This window comes from Condylura cristata, unplaced genomic scaffold, assembly GCF_000260355.1.
Source record: "Condylura cristata isolate star-nosed mole 26May11 unplaced genomic scaffold, ConCri1.0 scaffold00010, whole genome shotgun sequence".
Taxonomy (NCBI): domain Eukaryota; kingdom Metazoa; phylum Chordata; class Mammalia; order Eulipotyphla; family Talpidae; genus Condylura; species Condylura cristata.
In genome coordinates this window covers 39099669-39112462 of record NW_004567111.1, presented here as the reverse complement: position 1 = coordinate 39112462, position 12794 = coordinate 39099669, and positions in this window count along the sequence as shown.

Below are 12794 nucleotides of genomic sequence, written 5' to 3'. Positions count from 1 at the left end.
GTGGAGAGGGCACAGGGGGGAGGTGGAGTGGTTAGAACAAAGAGGGAAGGAGGCATAATGGACGATGGTGGCAGACTCTGGGTGACTTAGTGATGGGTGCACGATGGTGGTGACACCTCATGAAGAGGAACCTAATATTATCTCAATTTACTTATTTATTAAATGAATTTGTTTGAAAAAGAATGATCAGCCAACAGACCTTTGGCCTTACAGCTGCCTGATGAAACTACCCAGCACCAGCAGCAACTAATCCTAGGTTATGGGAACTGAAAGGCGATTGAGAATCTTGGGATCTCCTTGATTACTAAGGCCCAGTGAGTTTCCCACATCACATGGCCTGCCTTCTAGAAACTCTCTTGGCACATTGCTTTAGCGTTGTGTTATTATGTTGGTGTTCTGAACACTCCCCTAATGTATGGAACCTCCCCAAGTACTGGCAGTTTAGGAACTGAGAAATAAAAAAGCCATTTTACATTTGCTTGCTTGGAGGAAGGGTGTAGGTAGAAGTCTGCTCCAAATGCCTTGTATTCCCAACATAGTTTTATCCTGTGCCATAGCTACTGGGAGTGGGGAGAATTTGAAAACCATTTTCTAAGTTCCATGCCCCAGCCTCTCTTTTAAGTGTTGGCAATATTGAAGGACTTCTGTATTTTCTGACTGTAAATTTTATCTTTCATTTTCCCTCCCACAAAAGGGACTCAATACTGATTTCAAGGTAATCACAGAATAATGTGATGGATAGTGCCCAGAGTTATAGACCTACTTTATGTGACACAAGGACCATGGCCTTGCTTAATGAGTTCCATGATATATTTATGACCCTCATGCTTCACTTTCAACCAAAAGCCTAGGCTAGTTCATAAATATTATTTTATATTGAAGTTAGTGGAATCACCATTCCAGAAGAATTTTTAGGGGTCATATATTTTCTCTCTGAAATTGCTCTCATGAGGTGCTTATGCAGCAGGCAGCCCAGTGAGCACCCTGATGGTTCCTCTGAGCACAGCCCTGGAAAGGAAGAGCAGCTTCTACTCCGCTTATCAGCACCACTACCGTGAATGCAAGAGACGAGACTAAAATGGAACTTGGCAAGACATGAGAATTTTGGATAGGTCTAATTCTCCCTTCTGCCATGAGGACACCCCGTGAAGCTCTTAACAGAGTCCAGAAAGGAAGAAAAATAGTACCACTGCCTCCCCTCAAAAGGAATCACATTGGTGTTTCTGTGGTGCTTTAAGGTTTACAGAGTTTCTCCAGACACTGCTTGTCATCAGGGAAACAAAGACTATGCTTAGGGTTTCAGAATTGAATATCCTAAGAAAAATGAAATTTCTGGATGGTCATAGCAAGATGGACTTTATTCTGACTTTCACCATTGAGAGGTGGAAGCAGAGGAGGGGCTCTCAGTGTATAGTTCCTGCCCCCCTGACCTGTAGAACCTCCAGACTCTTGCAGTCAGGCCTGGTGCCCCACTCTGCACATGTGGTCTCAGTCAGAGGGGCTGGTGCAGGTAAGGTGGGCTAGGGTGATGCCTGGGAGAAACACCCACTCAATACATACTTCCTGAGTCCTTCCTATGGAAGAGTGGTTCTCCTCAGTAACGTGTGAGAATTCTAAGCACTATCTGGAAGATCTGTTCTGGGTGTTGATTCTCCCCCCTCCATTCATCATTTGGAAAACTGGACACTCCTTCCCTTTAACACAATGAAGACATGTATAGAGCTTTCCAGGGCCAGGAGTGACACTTGCCCCTGCAGACCAACAACTGTTTGCTTCTGAAAGAAGGAAGTGTCTAAATCATCATATAAAACATATGGGGAAACAAACCTAAGTCAATTTCTCCCTGTGAAACATGGTTCTCCATGAGCATAGCACGTTCTGGAAGATGAAGCAAAGCCAAAGTTAACTAAATCAGAGAGGTGAGAAGAGTTAACCAGAGTGGTGAGAAGAATTTAGTCAGTGTGAAGAGTTAATAAACTTTATAGATGAAGTCTTGATCTAAATGGTTTCTCTTTTTTGGCCCTATTTTGTTTTTATTTCACTTAATAGGATGATTTCTTCTAAAGCCCTTAGCCTGTGAATCTAAAGTCAAGTGTTTCTTGCCAAGAATTTTCCATCTTGTGTCTATGCTTATTCATGAGTACATTCAAGTTGGGAATAATTGTTCTCACTTGCACTAAAAATGAGCTGTTGAGGGTAACAGGGAATAAAAGATTTTACAAAGATCACAGGGGTTTGATACTGTCTGTGATTAATTCCCATGCAGTGTGTCCAGGCAGTGGTGATATGAAAATAGGAAGTAGTATGAATATATAATAATTCTTTGAATGCAACATCCAACTATTGAATAAGTATAAAAACAGTCATTCTTTACTCCCTTTGGAAGTTTTCTTAGATGCTTCTGTGTACAGGTTTGAAGGACTCTGAGAGAACAAGTAAATCAATGATGCCCCTTCCTAGAAAAAATAATTTATGCGACGTCTTCGATTTTGGCCTTGATTCAGCCAGCCAATTAGCTGCAGCAGATCTTTCTCCTTGGTTTATGCAAACTGTATCTGGCAAATGCTTAGGCAAAATCACTCATTCTAGGAAAAACTGGCTTCTGACAAAGAAGCTACATTTTCTTCCCTTGGAATCCATCTGAAACTCCAGCGTCGAACAGTTCACACATCAATTAGGTAAATCACATGCCTTTATTTCTGTTCAGTTTTAAAAACCAAACACCACACCATTGTCCAGTATATATCTTGTCCTAGCTTCCCTGGCCTTAGACCTGCCCAGCGCCCACCACCCAAGAGCACACATTGCTGGGCCTTGGATTGACTCCAGAGACCTAGGGATAGCTCTGCACTGGGAGAGCTGGAAGGTCGCTTCTGGGTGTCTGTGAGGGTGGGCTGCTGTTCAGCAGCGGACCAGTGGCATTGAGAAACTGTCACTGGTACTGCCTGGAGGACATCCAAAGAACACACTTGGGTGAAATTTGCATTTCTTTCCTGTCCCCATGAGAAAATTGAAGGCATTGTGATTTTTTTTTAAAGATTTATTTATTTATGCATACAGAACTGATGTACAGGCCAGAGGTGCAGGAGGTGAGAGGATTCACCAGAGGCAGAGTGGGGAGCAGAACAGGCAGATTGACAAAGTACACTGCTGAGAGGAACAGCAGGAGGATCAGGAGAGGTCTGCCTCGCCATGTGGGTCAGCTCCCTGGCCCCGGATCTAACTTGGTGCTGCAGTGGCTTGGGAGAGCTTCATAATGCGGTGCTTTAACCCACCGAGCCATCAGGTAGAGTCCGGCCTTGTGATCTTTTTTCCCAGCCTTTTCCTTCCCTTCCCAGTGAATATCTTTTTATGTTTAATTGTATTAAATTTTTACTGCATAATGATGGCTTGTGGCACTGTATATAAATCAGAGATTCACAACTCTTTAGATACATGTAATCACACCACCCCAACCCCTGAAGCTACTAATTCTCCATCACAGTCCATTGGGGACCCTTCCCCCGCTTTGCTCGCTGTTTCCAAGCCTCCCCTTCTGGTAGTCTCATTTCCGCACTCAGCTTTCTAAGGTTTATGAAGGTCTCATCTCCTTCATTAAGTTTATTCTCAGCGATTTCAATTTCCTTGGTGTGCTTGTAAATGGAAATGGATTCCTTATTTCCTTTTTTTTTTAAAAGATTTATTTATTTATGCATACAGAACTGAGGTGCAAGCCAGAGGCTCAGGGGCAGTGAGAGGCTTCACCAGAGACAGAGTGGGGAGCAGAACAGGCAGGTCAATGAAGTACATTGCTGAGGGGAGCAGCGGGCGGGTCAGGAGAGGTCTGTGGCGCCATGTGGTCACCTCCGGGGCAGGCGGGAATCGAACTTATGCGGAAGCGGCTTTCGATTCTCAGTGCTGTGCTTTAACCCGCTGCGCCACCAGGGAGGGCCTATTTCCTTTTTTTTTTTTTCTGACACATTGTTCACTTACAGAAATGCCACCTTTTTTTGTGGATTGATTTTGTATCCGGCCCCTTTACTGTTTCACTTATTATTTCTGGAAGATTTTTTTGTGTGTGGAATCTTTTAGTTGCTCTGAGTATGTTAACATTTCATCTGCAATTAGTGGCAGTTGCACTTTTTTTTCCAATTTGGATTCTTTTTGTATCTTTTTCTTGCCTAACTTCCAAAAGTATGTTGGATAACAGTGGTGATAAGTAGACACCACTGTCTTGCTCTTGATACTTCAGCTTTTCACCACTGATTATATCGGCTGAGTATGATATTGGTTTGTCATATGTGTGGCTTTATAATATTTAAATAGATTCCACTTATTCCCATTTCGGGAGTCCTTTCATCATAAATGAATGTTGAATTTTGTTAAATGCTTTTCCGTTATCTATTCTAATACTTCAGTTAAGGTCTTTATTTCTTTATTAATTTTCTGTCTAGATGATCTATCTCTTTAGTGGTTTGTTGAAGTCTTCTACAATGACTGTATTTTTGTTGAACTGTTTTAAGTCTGTTGATAGCTGCTTTATTTACCTAAGTGCTCCTATATTTGGAACATAGATATTAAAAAGAGTTAAATATTCTTGATGAATTCTTCACCTGATTATTATATAGTTTTCATCTTTGTCCCTGATTACCTTTTTTAATTGAAAGTCTAGCTTATCAGATATGACAATAGCAGTTCCTGGTTGACTCTTTGAGTTACTTGCTTGTATGATTTATTCCATTCTACTGTTTTGGTTTGTTTTTATCTTTCAGTTTTAAATGGGCTTCTTGTAAGTGAATTATTGGTGGTTGGAGTTTTTTTTACCTACTTTGTATTGAACTTTTTATTGTTAAATTCAGACCATTCACATTTAAAGTGATTATAAAAGGAACTGTTTATTATCAGTCATATTGGTTTTGATTGCTTTATTTTTCTATTGTTTCTTTTGCCTTTTGTTTCTACTTTTTCTGGATGACTTTCCATCAATTTCTTTGTTTCTTCATTTGTGGGGATCTAGTCTGGATTTTTGGTTAGTGTTTACTAGAGAGGTTTTACTTGAATGCCTGTGTTTTAAGTCCTAGTGTCTGTTTTCCAACATTTAACTGTCCTGGCCTATCCATTTCTTCCTGTCCCATAGTGTTTTGTTGTTGACTCATAGTATTCTTGCTTTGGAGCACAGAATCAATTTCCTGAGATTTATCTTAATCATAAATGAATATTGGTAACTTTTTAACTAAAATCAGTTATAATTTTTTTCTAGTACTTTTGTGATTTTATATTTTTAAAAACTGACTTTGTGTAGGTGAAATAGTCTTAGTGGTATTTGTTTATTCAACCTCAGAATTAAAATAGAAGTAAAAATCAATCTAGTGACACACTTCAACTGACTTAATATATATTTCAAATAAGTTTAAGCATTAGTGATTCTGTTATCAATTGTCTCTTCAAGCCCTGTAATGTGTTAGGCCTCCCTGGGGGCCTGGGGGGTTGGGTTAAGTCTCAGTGCTATCACCATGATAATCTGAGCTTGATCCCCAGCCAGAGAGCTGACCCACATGGCACAACACAGGTATCTTGTCACCCCTACTGCTCCTGTTAGCATTGTATTTCAGCCAGTCTGCCTGTTCTGCTCTCAACTCTGGCTCTAGTGAATCTTCTCACCCCCTGCACCTCTGGCTTATACCCAAATACTCCTACACAACATAAACAGATAAATAATTTTTTTTTTTAAAAAGAAACCTATAGGGCCCTCCCTGGTGGCAAAGCGGGTTAAAGCACTGCACCAAGAAGCTTAAGCCAATTCTGCATTAGTTCAATCCCTGCCTGCCCTGGAGGAGATCCACATGGTGTGGCAGACCTCTCCTGACCCGCCCGCTGCTCCCCTCAGCAGTGTACTTCGTCAATCTGCCTATTCTGCTCCCCACTCTGTTCCTGGTGAATCCTCTCACCCTCCGCATCTCTGGCCTGTACCCCAGTTCTGTATGAATAAATAAATCTTTAAAAAAAAAAAGAAAAGAAAAGAAACCTATAAAGTGCCAACACCACAATAGCACGTACTTACTCTTGACTCAGCAGGACCTGCGTATTGCTGTGAAGTATTACTTTTTGATCAGACCCTGCTCACCTATCCAACTATTTTTCTCCTTTCCCCTCCCTGGAATTTCTTGCACCGAAGACCTTGAGTGAAAAATTCCCCATCTGGACTACTGTGATTATCTGGTCATGGTAAACAGCATACAGCAGGCCACTGTTGGGTGCTCAGCTGATGCCCTGCCCTGCTTTGCATCACCCTGGCTGCGGCAGCACATCTGTGGGCGACAATGAGCTTCATTTCACATTTTGGCTTCACCATAGGCATTGTCATGGGAACTGAATACAGGGCCAAAGAATCAGAAACAAGGGGCTGTTCAGTAACAAATACCAAAAAGAAAAGAAAGCTGTTTGTCTTTCTCTATTCTCTGTAGTTCGACAGGATTCCTTCACAGGGTATCATGAAAACCCTCTAATTCTGTCCACTGTGTTGGCTCCCACCTAAAGGCTCAAAATACTCTCCAGAGAGATATGGTAGCATCTGTCTTGAGAGAAAGCGTACTTTGGCCTGTGGTTGCTGAGCTTTCTCCAACTGCCCTGGGCATGCAGAGTGCAGTGAGATGGTGCCAGACTCTTAGGACAGTGCTGCTGGGGTCATGAGCAGGGGAAGGAGGTGAGTGCTGCACTGCAGAGCAGTGGTTCCTCCAGCCTTCTGTCAAGTGTCATTCGGGAGAGTAATAGAGGCGGACACAGTGGAAGAGAAGAGGGGTCAATGGTGTGTCAGGGAGCTTCTGACCCACCAGCACTCTCCCACTCATGCAGGCTGCCCCACTGCATGTTCACTTCGCTTCCATCCTGGGAGCTTCTGGAATGTTCTTTCTCTGAGCCTAGTGTGCATTCACCTTGGAGTTCTTAAGGATCTCAGTGCTAGAGATGAGAGCACTGGGTACATGACTAATCTAGGTGAGATATTGGGTTCCCATGGTCATGGGCTACACACAGAAACCTAAACTAAATCTATATGCTTGTTCAAACAGAGGATTTACAAATAGAGGTGCATGTATTTTTCTTTTTAAATTACTTAGTGATACTATTGATTTTCCATTAGCAGTGTCACCAATTCATCTTGGTCTACCAGGGTTTTTCCTGATTTCAAGACTGAAAGTCATCTATTTCTGGACACTCTTTAGTGTCAGGCTAACCAGGGTGGTTGTGTGGATGTCCATGTAGGAAATTTGGAAGACTGCTACATCTTCTGAACATTTTGGATCCACTGAGTGCAGCATGCAGCCTCACACACAGGGGACGTGGGAACTCAGTGATTGGAGAGGACTTTACCTTCCCAAAGAGCTAATATGTGCCCATCCTCCATCCTGTCTCAGAGCAGGCACTCTGAAACATAGAACTTACAAATGGGACTTAGCCAAGCTTAGGTATGTCGGAGGATAGAGCTCTTTCCTATGTAAAAGCCTCTGAGCTGGGCTTGGGCCCAGATCCTCAGCCTTGACCTGTTAGCTGAGTAACCAGGAAAAGGGTGGAGTCCGTGTGTGCTGAAGTCTCCTCATTTCTCACAGTCCAAGTCCCTTCCTCTGGTGACTGGGAGGATTAAACAATGAATATAAAATACTCCATGTATGCCTGACACATACATATTAAGTACCCTATCAATCATACCTCTTATCTTGCTTTTTTTTAAGATTTATTTATGTATGCATACAGAACTGGGGTACAGGCCAGAGGTACAGGGGCAGTGAGAAGATTCATCAGCGAGAGAGTGGGGAGCAGAATAGCAGGTTGACGAAGCACACTGCTTGGGGAGCAGCAGACAAGACAGGAGAGGTCTGCTGCGCCATGTGGGTCACCTCCCAGGCCAGGGATTGAACTCACACTGAAGTGGCTGCAGCTAGCTTGCACTGCTGCACTTTAACCCGCTGTGCCACCAGGGTGGGCCTCTTGCTGTTATTGTTAACCAACTGAAGTATTTAAAAATGGTTCCTATATTTCCCAGTAGTGTTTAGAAATTAATTTCCAGGGAGGGAAAACAAAAAGTCCTTTGGAAAGGAGTAAATGATACTTGAAGTTAGCATATGACTTTGATGACTATTTAAATAGTCATCTATTTACTCTATTGATTCGGTAAATGAATCAATAAACTAGAGGAGAATGAATGATATCATTATACCTTTTTGAAAAGAAGTGGAACTATTTTCATAAAGAGCAGTCTTGATTGGCAGGAAGATGGATGGATTATCTGGAATGAGCCCTGTAGTCTCTGAATTGTAAAGATGCACATGTCTCAGGGAAATAATTTGATAAAATTTAAAGGTTAGTCAGTGAATTTTCCTAGCTTATAGCAGGCAAGACAAAAGGAGAGAAATAGTTTGGTTTGTATTTTACTAACCTCATTCTGATTAGGCGCATCTGTATGTGGTGACAACTATTATCCGTGATTGTTTTTTTAAGCATGAAAAAAATTTGAGCATCAACTAGGATCTTCCCAGAACTAAGGAACTATTTGGATACAACTTATTTATCGCAGTCAGTAAGCCAGTAAATTGGGCACATGATTGATTTATTTTAAAGGCACTACAATTTGCCTCATCTTAAACAGTTTTGGTGAATGTAAATCAGTTCATTCCCTAAGTTTTAAAAAAAAAATCATATAAAGATGTTGCTTGGCTGGTAGATCACACCAAAAAGGACACATATGCCAAAGTCGTAATGAGGTATTTATTCTGGGATTAGACATAAAACTGGACCAAAAACAGATTAAAATGATCTGACTTCATTAGCTTAATTAGGGAGCTCCAAATTAGATTTTTGCAGCTAAATTCTTTAGCCAAGCAGGGTGAACAGCTGTTGCCAGGCACCAACCTCAAAGGTAGAGCTCCCAGCAGTGCGTCTGGGGAGCCCCTGGTTTCCCAAAGCTATTTCGGAGACGACTGTGAAGAAAGACAGTGAGGGGAGCCAGGAGGCCACAGCCTGCAGCTCTGGCTTCCTTCAAACATCTTTCCCAGGGAAACCCCAGGAGCCTTTTCTGCTGTTGCTGGGACATGTGTTTAGCGCTGCAGCATAACTTGCTATGTTATTCGTGGGACTCAGAGCAAAGTAAAAATACAGATCTCCCTACTCAAAACGCATTAACAATTTCAGGTAGCTACAACATCAGGACATGAGTCCAGCCTGGGCCCTGTGCAGCCGATGTGCCGCGAGGCTGGCCTTGCTTTGCAATCCAAACCGTCCACATCTAGCTGTGGTTATTTCTGTCTTTCTCTCCTTCTGCGTTCTGCCATGTGTTTCTGTTCAGGAAGCCATGGCTTAGGTCTTTGTACACAAAGAACACATTGAATTCATTCCAGGATGAGCACCTTTTACATTTACCTTGAAATAACATGATTCAGCTTTGTTATAATTCCTACATGTAGTATTCATGAAAGGAGATGCACTATCACAAGAAAAAATTTGATAAGTCCTACTAGTCTAGGACTGAAATATCGTTGAATGATTTTGAGATAGCCAGGGTGCCATAAATACTATTTATAGATGTCTAGACATGTAAGCATGCAGAGCTATTATCTGATATTTTAAAAAAGGTGAAGGTTATCAAGTTCATGTACCAAATTCTGCAACAGAAATTATGACAAAAATCTTTCCCAGCGGTAGTAAATTCTAGTCCTTATGTATCATAGCGTCCAATGACATATAAGTGGAATACCCAGACAAGCAAGTCAGAAGGTCATTTGGAACATACAAAGTCAGCTATGTGTCAGGGAGCCATCAAGTTCCAAACAAGTTAAAGGTTGATAGAGGAGAGCAAAGACACCAACCAACTCTCTTGAAAACTTCTCTACCTAACCCTTCCCATCTAGCTTCTTTTCTGTGAGTGTCTCCTTCCCTCCTTTCTCCTTCTACATTGTCCTCTCTTGGCGATTTCATGCACTCCCATTGCTTTGACGCTTATGGCCAAGAAGACTCAGAACGACAGCCCAACCTGGGCTTCCAGAGTGCAAGCTGTGCCTCTCCATGTGTTTGCAGGATACCTGGACCCTCATGTTCCACCTGCACAAACCTCAGAGGCCACTTCTCTTAATCATACATCCTATAGTTGCTTTCCCTTTCTCCTTGCTCTTCACATTTAACCAGAAAATCCCAACATGACTCTGCACCATTTCTCTAATCTCTCATTTCCTGTTTAGCACCAGACTTGAACTTGATCGCTTTGTTCCAGTTTCCCCCCTTTACACCTGTCTGCAACAGACAACAGTAAATCTGGCTTAAATGCCAATATTTCCTGCACCAAAACCTCCCTCAGCCCACAGCATAAATTCTTTCACCTGCATTTAGAGCTTCCTTTTACTCTATCTTCAAGCTTTCTCTTCCAGTGATTATTCCTTTGTGTGACTCTTGCCCTCCAGCCTCTAAACCACAACTCACCACTTTGGAGCACACTTTGATGATTCTGCATTCCTAACACATGTGCCATCACATATATCGAGAGACCCTCTCCTGTGTGTACTCAGCAAGACCCTAGCTATCTGACGCATTCAGAGCACCTGGCCTGCTCCATGAAAGCACTCCCAGATCCCAGTCTGTGGTTGTTTCTCCTATTGGAGGTCTGAGTCCCTCCATACTGAAATTTTCAAATGGCACTTGTCACATTGGGTCATCTGCAGAATTTCTCATTTTTCTCATCCTGGAGTTTACAAATTATTTGAGGGCAGGTCTTATGTCTCATAGTCCTTAAGGGAGCTCACTAGTTTAGTTATAAAATTAAGTGCAGGGCATTCTTGGTGGCACAAGGATTGTCTCAGTTTAACGACACTGTTCACAGACCCTGCAGCGCAAGTTCGATCCCTGGCCAAGGAGGTGACCCATATTGCAACAGACCCTGCAGCGCAAGTTCGATCCCTAGCCAAGGAGGTGACCCATATTGCAACAGACCTCTCCTGTCTCACCTGCTGCTGCCCTCAGCAGAGTATTTCAGTCAACCCACCTGTTCTGTTCCCCATTCCATCTCTGGTGAATCCTCTCACTCCCTATATCCCAGTTCTTGTATGCATAAATAAATAAATCACTAAAAAATAATTAAGTGTAGTAGTAGTTGTCATAGTAGTGGCCATCAATGTCATATTCAGATGTTTAGTGCTTAACTAAAGGGATCTTCACCAACAATCAGGTCTGAGCACTTAGTCTAACAGCACATGTCACCAACTTTCACCACCTCTATTGCCACTGGCTTAGTCAAAACCACCACTGGCCCTCCCTAGATGCTGACATAGCCTTCCCATGTCCACCCTGTCTCACAAATCCAGCCATCACACAATAGTCAGGACTAATTCAGTTCTCGCTACCTTCAGTTTAGAACCTTCCAGATAGAGGAAGGACCTAGAGTCACAGTCCAGCTGAAAGACAAGGAGAATTGTCTTCATACTGTATTTGTGCACCAAGAACACTGATTTGTAGTCTAAGTATATAAAGTTGAGGTTGCTCTGGAGTTGCTGATGGAGAAAGCTAACTTGTTTCCCATACCACAGAGCTTCTGGACCTGGTGGGCCAACTGACCTGTGTTTAATTACAGGAAGTAGAAAGGACATGGAGGTCTCTGTATATCTGGGTTACCTTGGTATGGAATCTACCGGAGGGCTTTTTCTTGCTCCCTCCCGTTTCCCAGGGCTATATGTCTAAGTGGAGTGGAGGTCCCCTTACTCCCAGGTACTTCCCTCAGTCTCTGTAAGGAGACTTGACTTCCTGAGTATTGTTCCTGCCCAGGGGTGAGTGGGAGTAACAGAAACAAACACTGGAATTCTGTGTATAAACTGAGAGCATTAGGAGTCACACAGTGTAAATACCAAGTGAGTACGAGCATTTCCATTCAGCGGCAACAACGGTGATGTTGCTTTCACAGGTACAGAAAGAAATTCTTCTCAACTTCCACAGAGAACAAACCTCTAGTAATGACTTAAAGAAATAAAATATCTGCACACACCACCTCCAGAAATTATTAACAGGGCAAAACATCTAGTTCTTCATGTTGTTGGAGAGAGAAGAGAAAAGAACCTTACTCAATACTCTCCACCTACAAGCCCTCTATCTTAAGCAGAGCTGTGAATAGTTGCTGTGCTTCTGAGAAATAAAGACAGTAAGATTTATGTGTGATTCCAAAGTATTTCTATGAAGATTCAGGGAAATCCCTTCAGATGGAAATATTAACAACTGCTCCCTATCCTCATGGATATTCATGCTTCCTCTGAAAACAGGCCTGCCAGTCGCACCTAGGATTGTTGTTTCTATCAGGCAATAGTTTTGGATTAGAAAGATGTGAAATTATTGGCCCTTCCTGGGTTAGGACGCAGCACTGCAAACTAGCTGCAGCCACTTCAGTGCGAGTTGGACCCCCAGCCCCAGAACTGACCCACACGGTGAGGCAGACCTCTCCTGACTGCCCACTGCTCCCCTCAGCAGTGTATTTTGTCTGCCTATTCTGCTCTCCACTCTGTCTCTGGTGAAGCTTCTCATTGCCCATGCACCTCTAGCTTATACCCCAGTTCTGTATGCATAAGTAAATGAATCTTTAAAAAAAAAAGAAAGAAAGAAAGAAAAATGTGAAATTCCTAGCAGATGGATAGTATCACAACTTGCCCTGGTTAACTCCATAGTTTTGCTAGACTGAAGAAAGAAAGGAGCCCATCACATTTTAGCCACACTTGGCAGTGGAAACCCAGAGGGAGCTAAGGTGCAGCTTATGCACTGCTCTGGGAAACCTGCAGCTGCTTCCTAATAGTTTA